The sequence below is a fragment of the Cyrtonyx montezumae genome, unplaced genomic scaffold (assembly GCF_038088225.1).
Source record: "Cyrtonyx montezumae isolate F1298 unplaced genomic scaffold, pur_monq_1.0 scaffold_12, whole genome shotgun sequence".
In the NCBI taxonomy this organism is placed as follows: domain Eukaryota; kingdom Metazoa; phylum Chordata; class Aves; order Galliformes; family Odontophoridae; genus Cyrtonyx; species Cyrtonyx montezumae.
This window is the reverse complement of record NW_027071848.1, coordinates 7,685,427-7,701,944: the sequence shown is the minus strand read 5'-3', so window position 1 is coordinate 7,701,944 and position 16,518 is coordinate 7,685,427.

Sequence of the window (16,518 nt, the reverse complement as noted above, 5' to 3'; positions counted from 1 at the left end):
AACCTGGTCTGGGAGATGCTTTGGCAGGGGGTTGGACTCGATGATCTCTGGAGGTCCCTTCCAACACCTACAATTCTGTGATTCTGTGACTACTGTGGTCTACGAAAACAAGACAGTTCTCCATTAACTTCATTAGGTTTGTAGGGGTCCATGGAAAACTTTTTAGAAGTTTGAGGTTCCTTTATAAGAAAAAGTTTGAAAGCCCACTGACTTAGGGACTCAGCATTTATACTGCTTTCTTATATTGCAAATAATTATTACTGACAATTAGTTTTAATTTAATTTATTGCATTTATTTAATGTATGTAATCAGATTAAGTCATTCTTTTGTTAAAAGTAGTATCTTCGGTTCTAGGTGCTCGCATTGAAGATGTTTGTGTGAAATTTGAGCTGTTTTCTCCAAGAAACACAGTGATTTGGGAATTTGGAGAAATTTGAAAACATCACATATTACCTGAGGCACACTCAGTTTTTTTGGATGGAGAGACCATGCTCAGAATGCATCTGTGATCCACGGTTATCCATCACATTCCTACAAGACAGAAGAGTAAATTCAGTGTGCTCTTTGGTATCAGCCATTCATTATTAATGTTGTAAAGCTTTAAAATCTCAGAAATGCCCATCTTTCTCTGTATGTGAACTGCCTTCCTGACTTAGCTTGATTCCTTGCTAGATTCTCTGCTGAAAATCCTCCTTGCTCTGGGGATGAGAAGTCCCTCTGAGTCAGCCAGGGGGAGCTGCCCACTTCTCTGCACACACTGTGATTCAGATCTGTGTGGGACTACCTCTAAGTGCTGTGTGGAAGGCTCTTGCCTTTATCATGATGACATAATACAGGGTTTTATCTTACCTAGCTTGGATGTGCTGTATTTGTTTCCAAATGAATAACGAACAGATTACTGACACTATAAATATTCTGTGTAGTTGCTTAATAAGCATGAATGGTTGTCAGTAAAAAGGGCCTTTCCTTAGTAAGTAATTAGTCAGTAAATAACAATTGGTCAAAGCCTATTTGCCCCAGTAGACCCCAATTACAACCACAATATATGTTGACAAACATTTAGTTACCTTCCCAAAGGCTCTGTAATTCTTCCTATAATGACTATACCTCCCTATTAGTTCTGGACAATAATTATGCCTCTAATGAGTTTTTGTTTTGGTTGTGGTACTGTTTTGATTAAAGAATGCCTGTCCATCAGCCCCTCTTCCTCAACAGAAACTTTGCTGTTGCTAAGGTATAATTATTTGTTTTCTGGACTAGGTATGATGATGACACTTTGCTGGGATTAGATCTGACAGAAATTAAAATTAAAAATTGTCATATGTGATCCAAGAGCCTAAGCTCACATCTATAATCAGTGGAGAAATGCTCGTATATGTGGAGCACTGAAAGCCAATCAGCTGGCCATCCATTAGGGGCCCAATTCACCTACCTATGCGAGGCAACCATAGCGCCTTAGAAGATCCTGTGTTGGGAGAAGCCAACACGGATCATTGAGTCCAAATGGCTTCAAACTGGAAGAAGGTAGATTTAGAGCAGTTAATAGGAACAAATCATTTACTGTGAGACACTGAAACAGGTTGCCCAGAAAGGTTGTGGATGTCCCCTCTCTGGAAGCATTCAAGGCCAGGCTGGATGGGGCTTTGAGCAGCCTGGTCTAGTGGGAGGTGTCCCTGCCTGTAGCAGGGGGTTGGAACTACATGATCTTAAATGTCCCTTCCAACTCAATCCGTTCTATGATTCTTTGATTCAGAGATTCTGTGATCCCTGAGTCCAAGACTTGATATCTTCACAGCATCATAGAATGTCCCTCTGGGTCTATCAGCTCTAACCCCTGCGCCAGCAGAGACACCCAGAGCAGGGTGCCCAGGGCCATGTCCAGGCAGCTTTGTGAGGTCTCCAAGGAGGAAACCCCACAACCTCTGTGGGTAATCTGTACCAGTGCTCTGTCACCCTCAGACTAGGTCAGACAGGAGTGAAGAAACCTAGGTGTCTTAATAGGTGTTTTGGTGTTAATGGGTATTTAGTACTTCAAGCTGAAAAGAAACCCAGTCATCTTCATGAAACTGATGTATGATATATCCTCCAGTTTATGATTAAAACTTTTTATTATTTACTTCTCTGTTGTTTCTGCTCATATATGTAGGAGGAGTGGACCTGACATCTTATATATATAATATTAAGTGATTTTTAAGAAGAGTGTAGGTAAACCAATATCAAGCTAAAGCCAGTGTACCTTTACACTGCATCTTGGGACTGTACACTGTAAAGCTGTGTTATGCATAAATATATCAGTTGTACCAGTAGACCCATATTACTTATGCAGCATAGGTTCTAGTTGTACTGTGGCTGCATAGGGAATTGCAGTAGTCTTCTGTGTAAGTGTGATTAATCAGTTAACAATTCAGCTGTGACCACAGGTATATTTTCTTTTGAAAATCTTGTCTTCCTCTTCCCCTCTTTGTAACTATGATGACTTCTCTTTAAATAATATATAGGAAATGTCATTTCAGCATGAAAACCTTCATCATGAAGTCAGAAAATCAAGCAGCAGCTTGGAAGTTTGAAGTGTAGAAAATAACACATTAACATTTACATGAAGCATAAAAATAATAGTCTGCTGCTGAACTTCAAAGTTAAGGATGAGAATTTTTTACAAAGGACATTTGCACCTTCAAAGAAAGAATCATGGACTTATGAAACTCATAAGGTAAATCTTGCGTTATATGCTGGTCCAGTAAATATAATTGAAAAAGGCCATGATACAGAATTACAAGGACTCCATAACATGCTATGCTACAGCTACTAAGAAAGAGGGCATCTGGAAAAGGCTGCGGGCTTAGTTTATTCATTCATTCAAAATAAGCTAGTTTAATACACGGGTAACCAGAGGATCCTCAATCAGATCTCTAGCATTTGTCTCTGCAATGAAGTGATAAATAACTATTATGGAGTTATTATCCTTCCAGCAGCTTATATCTCTGAAAAGCCATAGGAAATGGTTCTCCTGTGAAGAACTTGGGGGTCCTGATGGATGAAAAGCTGGACATGAGCCAGCAGTGTGCTCTTTTAGCCAGAAGGCCAACAGTACCCTGGGTTGTACCAGCAGAGGGGAGGCAGCAGGGAGAGGGAGGGGAGTTGACCTCCTCTGCTCTGCCCTTATGAGGCCCCGTCTGGAGTAATGTGCCCAGTCCTAAAAGGATGTCAAGCTCTTTGAATGGATCCAGAGAAGGACCATGAGGATGATCGGAGGGCTGGAGCACCTATCCTATAAACACAAGCTTAAGGAGCTGGCCTTGTTCAGCCTGAAGGAGAGAAGGCTACAGGGAGACCTCATTGTGACCTTTTGGTATTTAAAGGGAGCTTGTAAAAAGATGGAGACCAACTTTTTACAGCTTTATACTAAAAGAAGGAAAATATAGGTTAGATTTTAGGAAGAAATTTTTTACTCAGAGGGCAGTGTGGCACCAGCACAGACTGTCCAGAGAGCTGTGGTGCCCCATCCCTGGAGGTGCTCAAGGCCAGATTGGACTGGCCCTGGGCATCCTGAGTTGGTGGGGGGCAAGCAGCCCATGGCAGGGGGGTTGGGGCTGAGTGGGCTTCAAGGTCCCTTAAAACCCAACCCATTCTGTGATTCTATGATTCTTTGAAGTAATTATGCTTATATTACTGTTGCATCTCATACAGCGGAGAAAAAATACAAACAAACAAAATTGGGTCTCTCTTTCCTAAAGATAACTTGGGTATCCTCTTCTTCTTTACCTGTTCATCACAATGCTAATGAACAGGTCTATTTGCAGTTCTAGTACAGGCAAAAGGAACCTCGTGGTAGGTGTGAGCAAAAAAAGCCACTTGCTTCACAAGTCTTTTCTGGTAAGGCATTTAAAAAAGAAAAAAATCCTTAATTTTAAAATTCAATTACAATTTACTCAGTTACCACTATAAAGAACCTCCTTAAAAGTAAAAGTCAAGTGATTTGTCTACAGCTTGGAAATAAAGACTGTGTTAACCATTTATGGCCTAGTGAGTGAAAATCACCCTTACCCTCCAGGAGAATGCATATCTTCTATAAACACAGCTCCTAATGAAGTAATTGATTTCTTAATAGGTAAAGCAGCATAAAAAAGCTCTTCATTGTATACATATTTCCTTTTATGCACATATAAATAGTGATTTATGAGAAATATCTTTTTTTACTGTCATGACCACAAATCCACTTTGATGCTTTTGTGTCTGCAGTGAAAAAATTTTCTGTGTGTCATTGAGTTGTGTCATTTGTATTACAAAATTATTTAATACTTTTAACTCATTTTTACCATGAAGATGGAGATCGGATTGCAGGATGAACAGTGAAATTTCAAGTGGAATTTCCACACACTGTGGGACAAGTGGAAGACCTATGGTAAGATCTAATATGTCTGTATGGAGATTTAGAGGGGATTTCACCAACACTTATAAATATCTGAAGGGTGGGAGTCAAGTGGGTGAGGCTGGGCCCTTTTCAGTAGGCCCAGTGACAGAATAATGCAATGGGCACAAATTGAAACACAGGAAGATCCATACAAAGATGAAGAAGAACTTCTCGATGAGGAAGACATTGAAGCCTTGGAGTGTGTTCAGAGAAGGGCGATGAAGCTGTTAGGAGTGTGGAGCACAAATCTTATGGGGAGCAGCTGAGGGAGATGGGATTGTTCAGTTTGGAGAAGAGGAGGCTCAGGGGAGACCTCATCACTCTTCACAACTGCCTGAAGGAAATTGTACCAAGGTGGGGTTCAGCATCTTCTCCCATATAGCTAGTGATAAGAGGAGAAGGAATGGCTGCCCAGAGAGGTTGTGGAGTCTGCTTCTCTGGAGGTGTTCAAGACCCGCCTGGATACCTGCCTGTGCAATCTGGTCTAGGGAGCTGCTTTGACAGGGGATTGGAGTAGATGATCTCTAGAGGTCCCTTCCAACCCCTACAATTCTGTGGTTCTGTGATTCAAGTTGTACCAGGGAAGATTCAGGTTGGATGTTAGAAAATTCTTTTCTGAGACTGTGGTCAGGAGCTGGAATGGACTGCCCAGGGAGGTAATGGAGTCACCATCCCTGGACATGTTCAAGAAATGTTCAGATATTGTACTGAGGGGCATGGTTTAGTGGGAAATACTGGTGACAGGGGGATGGTTGGACTGGATGACTTTGGAGGTCTTTTCAAAACCTCGGTAATTCTGATTCTGTGATTCTTTACTGTGAGAGTGACAAAGCACTGTAACAGGCTGCCTGGAAAGATTGTGAAGTCTCCTTCTCTGGAGATATTCAAGACTCATTTGGATGCTTTCCTGTGAGGCATGCTGCAGTGGAGCTGCTTTAGCATGGACTGGGTGCTCTCTTGCAATCTCTACATTTCTGTGATTCTGTCATTTCCTGAGCGCATCCCCTTAAAAAGCTTATGGTGGCTTTGCATCTAAATAAATAAGTCTTTTATGAAATAAGAGCCATCTTTGATATTTATTGATGGTATTGCCTATCCATATATACCTGTAGCAGATAATTCATAGCTTATTCTTGCATATATACTGCCACTATGCCAAACTCTCACAGCATTTTTGCACTAGAGGAGAGAAGAGCTCTCAAAGAAATTCAAGTGCTTTTGAATTACTAGGATTAAGGAATGGCACAGTCTGAAGACACCATCCTCTTTACAGCTGTACCAGTGCAGACTACAAATGCCTGAGGCTATGGAATACCGTTAGGGATGTGTGGGAGCAGAGATCAGGGCTCTAGTGCAGAAAATCAAGGAAGGCAGAAATAAAAGCTGGCAGAAGTACTGTCTCTGTTCGTTGCCTTGGTTGAAGAGGCCTTGTCTATGCAAGGAAAAATAATATTTGTAGGACACTGAAGCAATACTCCCCACTTCATGTATTCTATGGAGTCAAGAAAAATACTGAGTTATGTGCTCATCATTACCTCCAAAGTATCCCATTCAAAGTGATAAAAAAAAGAAAAAGAAAATTCAAACAAAGAATTCCTGTTTTATTCTGGTTATTTCTAACACCTCTGGTATTACCTCTACTGTCAGGATAGTTGTGTGCTTTCTTTTGCATGTAGTCCCACGGTAAAAGTGTTAGCAGCAGCACTAAGACAGGAGGACAAATATAGGTTGCATAGGCACTGAGGCCTCATGGGCCTCTGAGGCCCTTTTCAGAGCAATTTGGTGTGGTCTATGGAATGGGTTTTTTAGGTATTTTTCTGTCTCCCAGAGCAGGATGTGAGAAGCTCACCAGGGACTGTGAGATGCTGATATTTGTGAGGAGAGTCTTACCACCTTGAGAACCAGAAATACATTGTTGGTGTGGCCATTTAGCTCACAGTAAATTTGTCCCAATAAGCAGTATAATTTGACCTCTTACTCAGCTCTCTGCTCTGTATGATCTGTAGTGTCAGCAGAGAGTAGTGAAAAGAGGAAAGAAAGGCAGAAAATCTGCTTACCTGTGTTTGTTTTTCAGCCAGCCATGTGGTACTCATTACACAAACGTAGTCCTACTGCTCTGGAGAGTGTTTGTGCAATTTGTGCAAGTAATGGGATGTGTGTGCTGTGTGGTGTCTATGAGGTTCCCATAACATGCCTTTACAGTTTTTGAGGAAATCATAAATAGAGTGTTGACATTTAGATAACCTTTTCATTAGAGACTGCCTTCCTGGAAGAGATCTGAGTAACACAAATACAGTACTTAGCAGCAATAAAAGATAAATTCTTTATCTTTTGCATACTGAATAAAGACATTAGAATTGATTGAACCAGAGAAGTAAAGGAAAGAATATTTTCAAGCTCAGTGGATGACCTCAAAATGTAGTCTTCTCTCACTTAGAATAGATTTAGTAGACCTGACCATTCTTAAAATTTTAACAAAATCCTGTGAATCTGTAGATAATAAAGAGTTATAATCTGTATTCATTTCTTTGGTGATTTCTGCAACTACAAATGATTTACAATAAGAAATGATGAAAAGTATCACTGTTTCTGCTATGATTTTTAATTAAATTTAAGTGAGAGAGCCACATTCAAGTTTGCTGTAAAATCCCTTTTTAGTTCCAAGCAAATGAGCACATAAGGGAGGATATATCAGGCTGAAAAGGGCACTGGTTGGAAGCTATGATGCAGCAAAGCCCTGGCCCTTCTTTTGTGGACTGAGGGCACACAGAACTAAATGCATTGGTAGTGCATGAAGATCTTTCAGATAACAACATTTTTGATTCATCTATTTTAGTTCAATTCAAACAATTTTTTTTTCCACAATGGAAAAAAGAATGTTGGTATAAATTGTTCCTTGAGTAAATGTATCTTTTTTTTTTAAACATCTGAAGAATTAAACAGAACATCAAGCTCCAGAATCTGTATAATTATTCCTCAAATAAATGATACTTGAAACAGCATGATCTCTTGCCTGTAAAGCTTTTGGAAGATTGTGTCTATGTATGCAATATTGACTTAAAAAAAATAATAAAAGTTGTCCTCCACACAAACAAGTCTGGGAAAAAAAAGCATGCATAATGTGTTTTAATGTGGATGACTTGAATGCCATTTCAATTTACGATACACACAAAACAGAGCTATTAAAACCATTGTGTTCCCTTTTTATACTTCCAGCTGAAAGCTGGATACTGTAACCAATGGCCCAAGTGTATCTGGATGGGTAGCTGCAATAGCTTTTTGATACTTCATATCTGGTAATTATGCAAAGCTCTCTAAAATAGTAAATGTCTGCATGAAATTTAGCAGCAGAGTAGACTTCCTAGCTGTGATACTGTTTTAGATTAGTGTCACTTCAGAACAAAGGGAAAAATCTTTTGATGTCCTGTGATTAATGATGTAAAGTTTCTTGAAATTCATATTTACTGATGTGCTATTGTATAAAGTTGTGGAATAAGCATAAGGACCCTTTGCAGGAGTCTTGCCCAATGAACACAACATTTGCATTGATTTCTGATAACACAGTGATTAAAGCATGACAAAGAGGCTGCAGTTGATTAAAGACTATATTAGAGCCTACTCTTCAAAAAGAATTGGGATCACCAGTTCTTGGATGTACTGGATATATGTATATATATTGGATGTATTATCATATATAAGCTGGAGTATCTGCAGTTGGTTAATACATTATAACAAATCTCCTTAACACAGAATTTGTAATATATGGGTTGGATAAGTAGATAAAAATGTGGGTGGAGAATCAGCTTTATGGGTGAGCTCAAAGATTTGCATCTTCGGTGTGAAGTCCAGTTTCATGTGGGTCAGAAGCAAAGGAAGTCCCTTAGGGGTTAATATTGGTCAGGGACTAATACTGCTTCATGCCCTCACCACCAACCTGTATGATGGGGTGGAATGAACCCTCAGGAAGTTTGTGGGCAATAGGAGGTTAACATTCTGAATGGCAGGACTGCTACTCAAGCAGACCCAAGCAGGTTGAAGAAATAGGTTCTAAGGAACAGCATGGAGTTTATCAAGTGCAATATCTTACAGTGAGGATGGAATAACACTATGTAACAGTGCAGAGTGGGTTTCAAGCATTCATGAAGCAGCTGTGCCAAAAAGAGCATGTAGGTCCTGATGGACAAGCTGACCATGAGCCAGCAACGTGCAATTGCAGCAAAGAGCATTGCATTAGGAAAACGGTGTCCAGCAGGTTAAGAGAAGTGATCCTGCCACCTTATTCACCAGACTAGATCTGGAGGACTGTGTCCTGTTACGGGCTTCCCAAAGGATATATTGATATACTCCCGTGAGTCCAGTATGGGACAAACAAGTAGGTCAAGAACCTGGAGCAACCACCATATGAAGGAAGGCCGAGAAATTTGCTGGTGCTCAGCTCAGAAAAGAGAGGCTGAAAGGCCTTATTACTGTCTACAGTTTCCTGACCAGAGTGTGAATGAACAAGATTCTTCTGAAGGTGCATAAGAGACAGGATGAGAGGCAATGGGAGTAAATTGCAAAATGGGAGGCTCCAAATAGATACTAGGGAAGAAAATATACCACGAGGGCAGTCAAACACTGATGTAGGTAGGTTGTCTAGGAAAACTGTGTAAGCCCCATCCTTAGAGGTGTTCAAACTGACTGAACATGGGCCTGAGCAATCAGATCTGTTTAATTTGTTTTGAGCTCAGGATTGGACGTGATGAACTCTGAAGTTTTCTCCCATCATCTGGGGATTCTGAGAGTACTGTTGAGATTGTGAGGGGAAAATTACAGCTACTTACATATAGATTACCACACAGATGTGAATATTTCAAGCCAGATGTAGTCTTTATTTTAGTCTCTTATTTGTTTTTCCTTTTGTAACAGTTGTCCAAAAACATAGAAAAAGTGCTAACATTGAAAGCAAGAGGCTGTGAGAGAGGCTGTCCTTTCTAGAAAGCTATGTGTCATGTGTAGAGGCAGCTGTTAAGGCTCCTCAGCCATGTAAGCAAATCACCCTTCTCAAGGCTGGAGAAACAAGGCTGGACCAAGCTACTTCTGATGTGAAAAATGGAGCAGTATTAGGAAGAGGTACAAACACAGTGAAGAGTTGCAGACAGACCTGGAAATATGCTGTCAGCAGATGAGAAGGAGGGAAAAGTGACAGCGTCTGCTAGAGCAACACAACTTTTAACAATTGCAGTGGTCTTATTCTCCTGGAAACAGTCCGGAACAGCAGCAACCACCTGGACTTCCTGAGTGTTTCCTGGGCCTGGAAAATCTGTGAACTTCTTTTGTGTTCACAGTAATCGAGCAAGCTGTTTTGTGGAGAAAATAAAAAGCAGCGAAATCTCTGTGTCTGGAGAGTGTTGTGCATCCTTGGGCAATCTTCCACATTTTGTTTTCATGTTAGTTCCATGTGTCTCTTAAGTGTTTCATGGGAACTTCTCAAAGTCTGAAATTCCAGAGTACGCGTATCTACAGTAGGGTACCTTCTGTCTTTGAGCTGGATTATATTATTTTATCTTTTGAAATCTTACAAAGCTTGATGGCTTTTTTTTCTTCCCAATATTAAATGATTACATTTATGCTTACACTTGCAAAGAGATGATTTTCCACAGGGTTTCTTCGTTAAGCAATTTAAAATTATGGTCACAAACTTTTTCAGAGGCTTTTTTTTTAATTATTTTATGTTGCTTTGTTTTTTCCTAGGGACAAAACACCTATGTTTGTTAGCTTGTAATTAAAAAACACAGCTGTCATCAATCGACCTCACTTGTCACTGCCTATTATTTCAGCTGGAATGCATTTACTTTATTTTATTATGAGCCTGTTGGTAGAAGGGAACATCATCTAGTTTATAGAAGAGTAACAGTGTTAGTTAAGTATACCTTTCAGATATAAAATATGATTTAAAAGATGCAGTCTCTGTGTCTGGATCTTCTTTATTCTCTCAAAGAATAATGATTAATTAATGCAGCAATGTCAGGGTTTTATTCTGCAAACACTGAACAATTTGGAGTTTTGACTGCACAAGGCCTTGAAATTAACTTGTTCTGTGAGTAGACACCAAAAATATTCCATGGGATATATTCAACTGTCATCAAAAACTGAAATCCTCAGGGCTGAAGGCAGTTCTCTAGAGTTAGTGAATGTGACATCCCAACCCTGTGACAAGGTCCAAAGGGAAACACAGAAGGTGACGTCCTTTGTGGTAGCAACCTTTAGCTCTAGTTGTCATTTTCCAAGTATCCTTTTGTTGTTTTTTTTTTTTTTTGACAATGCAGTTAATATGGTTCTCACCATAGAATAAATTATTTACAGAAGTATAGCAATTTTTTTTTAATCTATATGTGTTTGTAAAGGAAGAAATGGAGAGACAGAAACATATTTCTGCCCTGGAGAATGAGCCAGACAGAATGGTTCTGTTTAGCCAATACTTTGATATGAATCTTGTGGAAATCAATAGCAATATAAATGGATACTTAGCCTTGGTTTTAATTTGTCTTTGACTGTGAAATTTGCACTTGCCCAGAAAGAAAGCATAAGTTTATTTTATCTTGTCAGCCTCACTTAAACTTTACCAGATCTCTTTTTTCCTCTTTACTGAAATAGAATTTATTAGTCATCTTCACACACCTATATAAGGGTAGGTTCTATTCTAATCAGAGTTCTGTTATAAGAAAAATTCTAGAATACATTTATTTGTTTTCATAAAAAGAAAATACAGCAGTTTTTAATAGGAATAAGATTAACTGTTCACTCCACATTTTCTAGAAACAGGACTTGCTCCTAAGACCCTGGTATTGCTTTTGCTTGTTACCTGTGCAGAACCCAGGGTATATATGACTTTTTTTTCTTCTTTTGCTTAATGTGTCTGTATTATGTTGGCATAAATACTTGTGGGTCTATACAGCTGAAATAATAATTTCCATGAAGATGCATAAATCAGTTGGTGTCAAAGAATCACCAAGTTTGGAAAGGTCCTCTAAGACCATCCAGTCCAATGGTCAACCTACCACCAATATTTCCCCCATTAAACCATGTCCCTTACTACAACATCTAAGCATTTCTTGTACACCTCTAGGAACGGTGACCTCCCTGGACAGACTGATCCAGCATCTGACCACTCTTTCAGAGAAGAATTTTTTCCTAATGTTCAACCTGAATCTCCCCTAACACAACTGGAGGCCATTCCCTCTAGTCCTTTCGCTAGTTACATGGGAGAAGAGGCAAACCCCCAAGTCACCACAATGTCCTAGCTCCCCTAGCGTGGGGAGATCGCTAGCCCTCAGTGGACCAGACCTTCCAGAACGGGGACAACATTTCAGGGAGTTGTAGAGAGTGACAAGATCTCCCCTGAGCCTCCTCTTCTCCAGACTGAACAGTCCCAGTTCCCTCAGTCACTCCCCATTAGGCCTGTTCTCCAGACCCTTCACTGCTTCACTGCCCTTCTGTGGACTCACTCCAGGGGCTCAGTGTCTTTCATGTAGTTAGAAGCCCAAAAGTGAACACAATACTCAAGGTGTGCCCTCACCAGTGCTGAGTACAGGGGGACAATTACTTCCCTGCTCCTGCTGGCAACACTATTTCTGATACAAGCCTGGATGCCATGTTCAGCTGATTATTGACCAATACCCCCAGGTCTGTTTTTTCTACACAGTCCTCCAGCCACTCTGCCTTGAGCCTGTAGCTTTGCCTGTGGTTGTTGTGAGCAAAGTGCAGAACCCGGCACTTGGTCTTGTTGTGCCTCGTCTCATTGGCTTCAGTTCAGCAATCCAGTGTGTCCAGATCCCTCTGCAGGGCCTCGCTACCCTCAGGCAGATCACTTCCTCCCAATTTGATGTCATCTACAAACTTACTGAGGGTGCACTCAATGCCCTTATCCAAGTCATCAGTAAAGACTCTGAACAGGACAGGCCTCAGTATCGACCCCTGAGGAACATCACTTGGGATCAGTTGCCAGCTGGATGTAACTCCATTCAATACCACTTTCTGGGTTCTGGTCCTCCAGCTAGTTCTTTACCCAGCAGAGTGTATGTGTCCAAGCCATGGGCTGACAGCTTCAATGAGAGATTACTGTGGGAGGTAGTGTCAAAGGATTTGCTGAATTCTAGGCAGAATACATCAGCAGCCTTTCTCTCATCCACCAAGTGAGTCACTCAATAATAAGAGATCAGGATGGTCAAGCAGGATATGTCCTTCATGAACTCATGCTGGTCGGACCTGATCCTACAGTTGTCCTGGACGTGCTGTGTGAGCTCACTCAAGATTTTCTGCTCCATAACCTTTCCTGGCACTGAATTTAAGCTGATGGGCCTTACCTGAATCCTCCTTACTACTCTTTTTCTAGTTGGAAGTCACACTGGCAAGTATATTCTTCCTGAGTGTATTTTCAAGTCATGTTATAAGCGTATAACCTATACTGATGATGAGTTATTTTAAACAATATTTGTATTCTTCATTCAAGGAACAATTCAGGGAAAATGGATTTTGAATTTTAATAAGAAAATGAGAAAATGAATTTAAGGTATTTTATGTAAGTAAATGGATGCACTGCTATAGGAAAAAATAAAACATTTCTACCTAAAGAAGTTTCAGCATATATTAATATAAATTTTATGTGCTTGATTCAGATAAAATCAAATGCAATTCTGTGGAGTAATGCCTGGTATAAAAACTTACTTTAAAAGATATGAGTTACTGTTCACATGCCAGGGCTCATTCAGTAGCAGTGTCTGGCACATTAAATGTCTTGATTTACTTTGTGGACACCATACAGAGCAGGATCCCATTCAGGAAAAGTCATGGTAGTAGAATTCACTCATTATAATTCGGTACGGTTTCAACAAATTCAAATCACTTGTGAGAAAAGATTGAATACTGAAACACTTCCTTCTCTGAACAATGCATTATCCTTTTCCCTAATTTAGAGAGATTTTGATTTGATGGGTGGACTTTTCAGTGGATAAGGAATTGGTTGGGTGAGAGCAACCAGAGGATTATGGTCAACAGCTCTATATCCAGGTGGACAACAATGATGAGTAGTGTCCCCTCGAGGGATCTGTCTTGGGACCAGTGCTCTTCAACATCTTTATCAGAGACTTAGATGATGGGATTGACTGCACCCTCAGTGAGTTTGCAGATGACACCTAGATGTGTGGTGCGGTTGATATGATAGAAGGAGGGGTGCCACAAAAAGGAATCTGGTCACACTTGAAAAGTGGTCTCACATGAACATAATGAGGTTCAACAAGGCCTTAGGTTGAGGCAATCCCAAATGTGAGTGCAGACTGGAAGAAAAATTCACTGAGAGCCGCCCCGTGGAGAAGGGCTGGGGGGTTCTGGTGGATGAAAAGCTGGACATGAGCCAGTAGTGTGCTCTTGCAGCCTGGAAGGCCAACAGTACCCTGAGCTGCATCAAAAGAGGTGTGGATAGTAGGTTGCAGGAGGTGAACGACCCCCTCTGCTCTGTCCTCATGCACTCCGGACTGGGGCCCCCAACATAGTAAAGATGTAAAGCTTTTGGAGAGGGTCCAGAGGTGGCCAAGAAACTGCTCAGGGGGCTGGAGCACCTCTCTCGTGAAGAAAGGCTAAGGGAGAAGGGCTTGTTAAGCACAGCAAAGAGAAAGCTTCAGGGAGACTTCTTTGTGGCCTTTGAGTATTTAAACAGAAATTATAAACAGGAGAGAAATCAACTTTTTACATGAGCAGATCATGATAGAACAAGGAGGAAGGAAAGGTTTTAAATTGAAAGAGGGGATATGTGTTAGGCACTAGGAAGAAATTTTTTACTCAGTGTGGTGAGACACTGGCACAAGCTGCCCTGAGACACTGTGTCACCCCATCCCCAGGCTGGATGGGGTCCTGAGCTGCCTGAGCTGGTGGGGGGCAACCAGCCCATGGCAGGGGGTTGGAACTGGATTGGCTTTAATGTCCCTTCCAGCTCAAACCGTGTTATGATTCAATGATTATTAGCATATTATTATTACTTGAGGAAGTATTTGCACAAGGATTCTTGAAAGTGATCTTTCATTTTTAATGTAAGGTGATAGTTCATAAAACCTTCAGATTTGCTTGCCAAGAATATGCAAAATGATAGCTGCTCACTTCCATAGTTATGCAATTGGTTATAATGCTTAAATTTGTATTATTGGGCTAAAACAACATTAGGAATTTGATAAAAAATTTGGACTTTTCTGATTGGAGTTACCAAGTGATAAACCAGGATTGATCGATTCGCTTCTACGACTAATTTATGTGCAAGTCAGACAACAAATTTTGACTTTCAAGTTATAAATTTGAGTACTCAGTGAAGTCAGAAAAAGCTGTATTGTCAATGAAGAAAACTTGATGTCCTTTCCTGCAAGTTTTCAAGACTCTTGAAACTAATTATTTCCTCTGAGACAAGTTTCATGTTTATTAGGTATATTATTATTATATTATATAGGAATATGAGATATATTAGTTCTTTCTTCAGAACATTAATTTGGAGGTTATAAGCAAAAAACAGCACATACAAAAATTATAACTGCCAGACTTACAAAACTGTTTTCAAGGAATCTTCATTTAAACTACTGATACTTTTACCCATGGTATTTTTATGGCCAGGCAAAATTTGTCCCATTTAAGATCCTGAATTTACGTGTAAAATAATCACAGGTCCTAATTGTTCAACTACTACTACTAGTGGATTAAGTAGACCCCTAGATCTGTAATGAAGAGAAAATATTTATATCTCTCATATCCCTATTCCAAATTTTCAGTGTTTACCAGGCTACTACTTTATGAGGCTGAGGGTACTGAACTTCAGAAATCATCAGGAATTAACATGAATGAAGCCAAAAGAATCATCACATTTGTTACGTTTCTGCAACTTAAACTTTTGGCAACCAAGTAAATCAGTTAAAATATGATGCTTCCTTGAAGTTTTTCTGTATGTGTAATAAATGGACTATGTTTAATATCTTTACATCTTTGTTAGCAGTATATTTGATGCATGAATTTAATACTGCAGAAACGTTTTTCACAATAGTCAGGTTAGGAATCACAGATAAGCGTGACAGCAGCCTGAATTCCTTCAGTTCCTATTTCAGTACCTGAAAGGGACAGAAAAGCTGTTTGTCCTGTCATCGCTCCCCTGATGAGTGCTATTAAGAGAAATGTGCATTTTGGATCTAATGATAAAATAACTTTATTTACTGTGTGCTTACACACAGACCACCAATCTGATTTTGAGATAATTCAAATCACATCATGTAAGTGACTGTGATGATCCAAGGTATAATGCAGTCTATAACTTGACCTGTATGATCATTGTTACCTTAAAAATGTGAAAACCAGTATAAATTTGAGCTGTTTGGAAAGAAAGTTCAAAGTCATAATTTCATTGTATGAACTGTGCAAATATGAACTGTAGGTACACTAATGATGGGATTGAGATTATGTATCTTTGTCTGAAATGTGTTTCCATATCACCTACATGATATCAATTATATTCAGTGAAGACATTTTGAGGTCTGTTAGTCAGTTCCTCTGACCAAGGAAGGCTATTTCACAGAATCACAGAATTGTAGGGGTTGGAAGGGATCTCTAGAGATCATCAAGTCCAACCCCCTGCCAAAGAAGGCTCCCTAGAGCAGGTTGCACGGGCAGGCATCCAGGTGGGTATCGAACATCTCCAGAGGAGACTCCACAGCCTCTCTGGGCAGCCTGTGCCAGTGCTCTGTCACCTGTACTGTGAAGGAAGATAAAATAGATTATTTCCTAGGCCTCCATGGACTCCAGTGGGAATTTAGAAATGTAAATGTATACCGACACCTACACTGAAGAAATCCCAAATTGGGCAAGATAAATTACTGTATAGCTACCCAAACTTTACCAGTTTGAACTAGTAAGGAAACCTTCCACAGACAATGCACTACCACAGCATCACCATGGAGCAATTCATTCCATTTTTGGATGCATGAATATCGTAGATTAAATTAATCCTATCTCTACAGATTACATAGGGAAGGTTGAAGGTTACATTAGATTAGACACCAAAAGTGGATTCTATTAAAGACTAGATGTCTACATGCGAGGC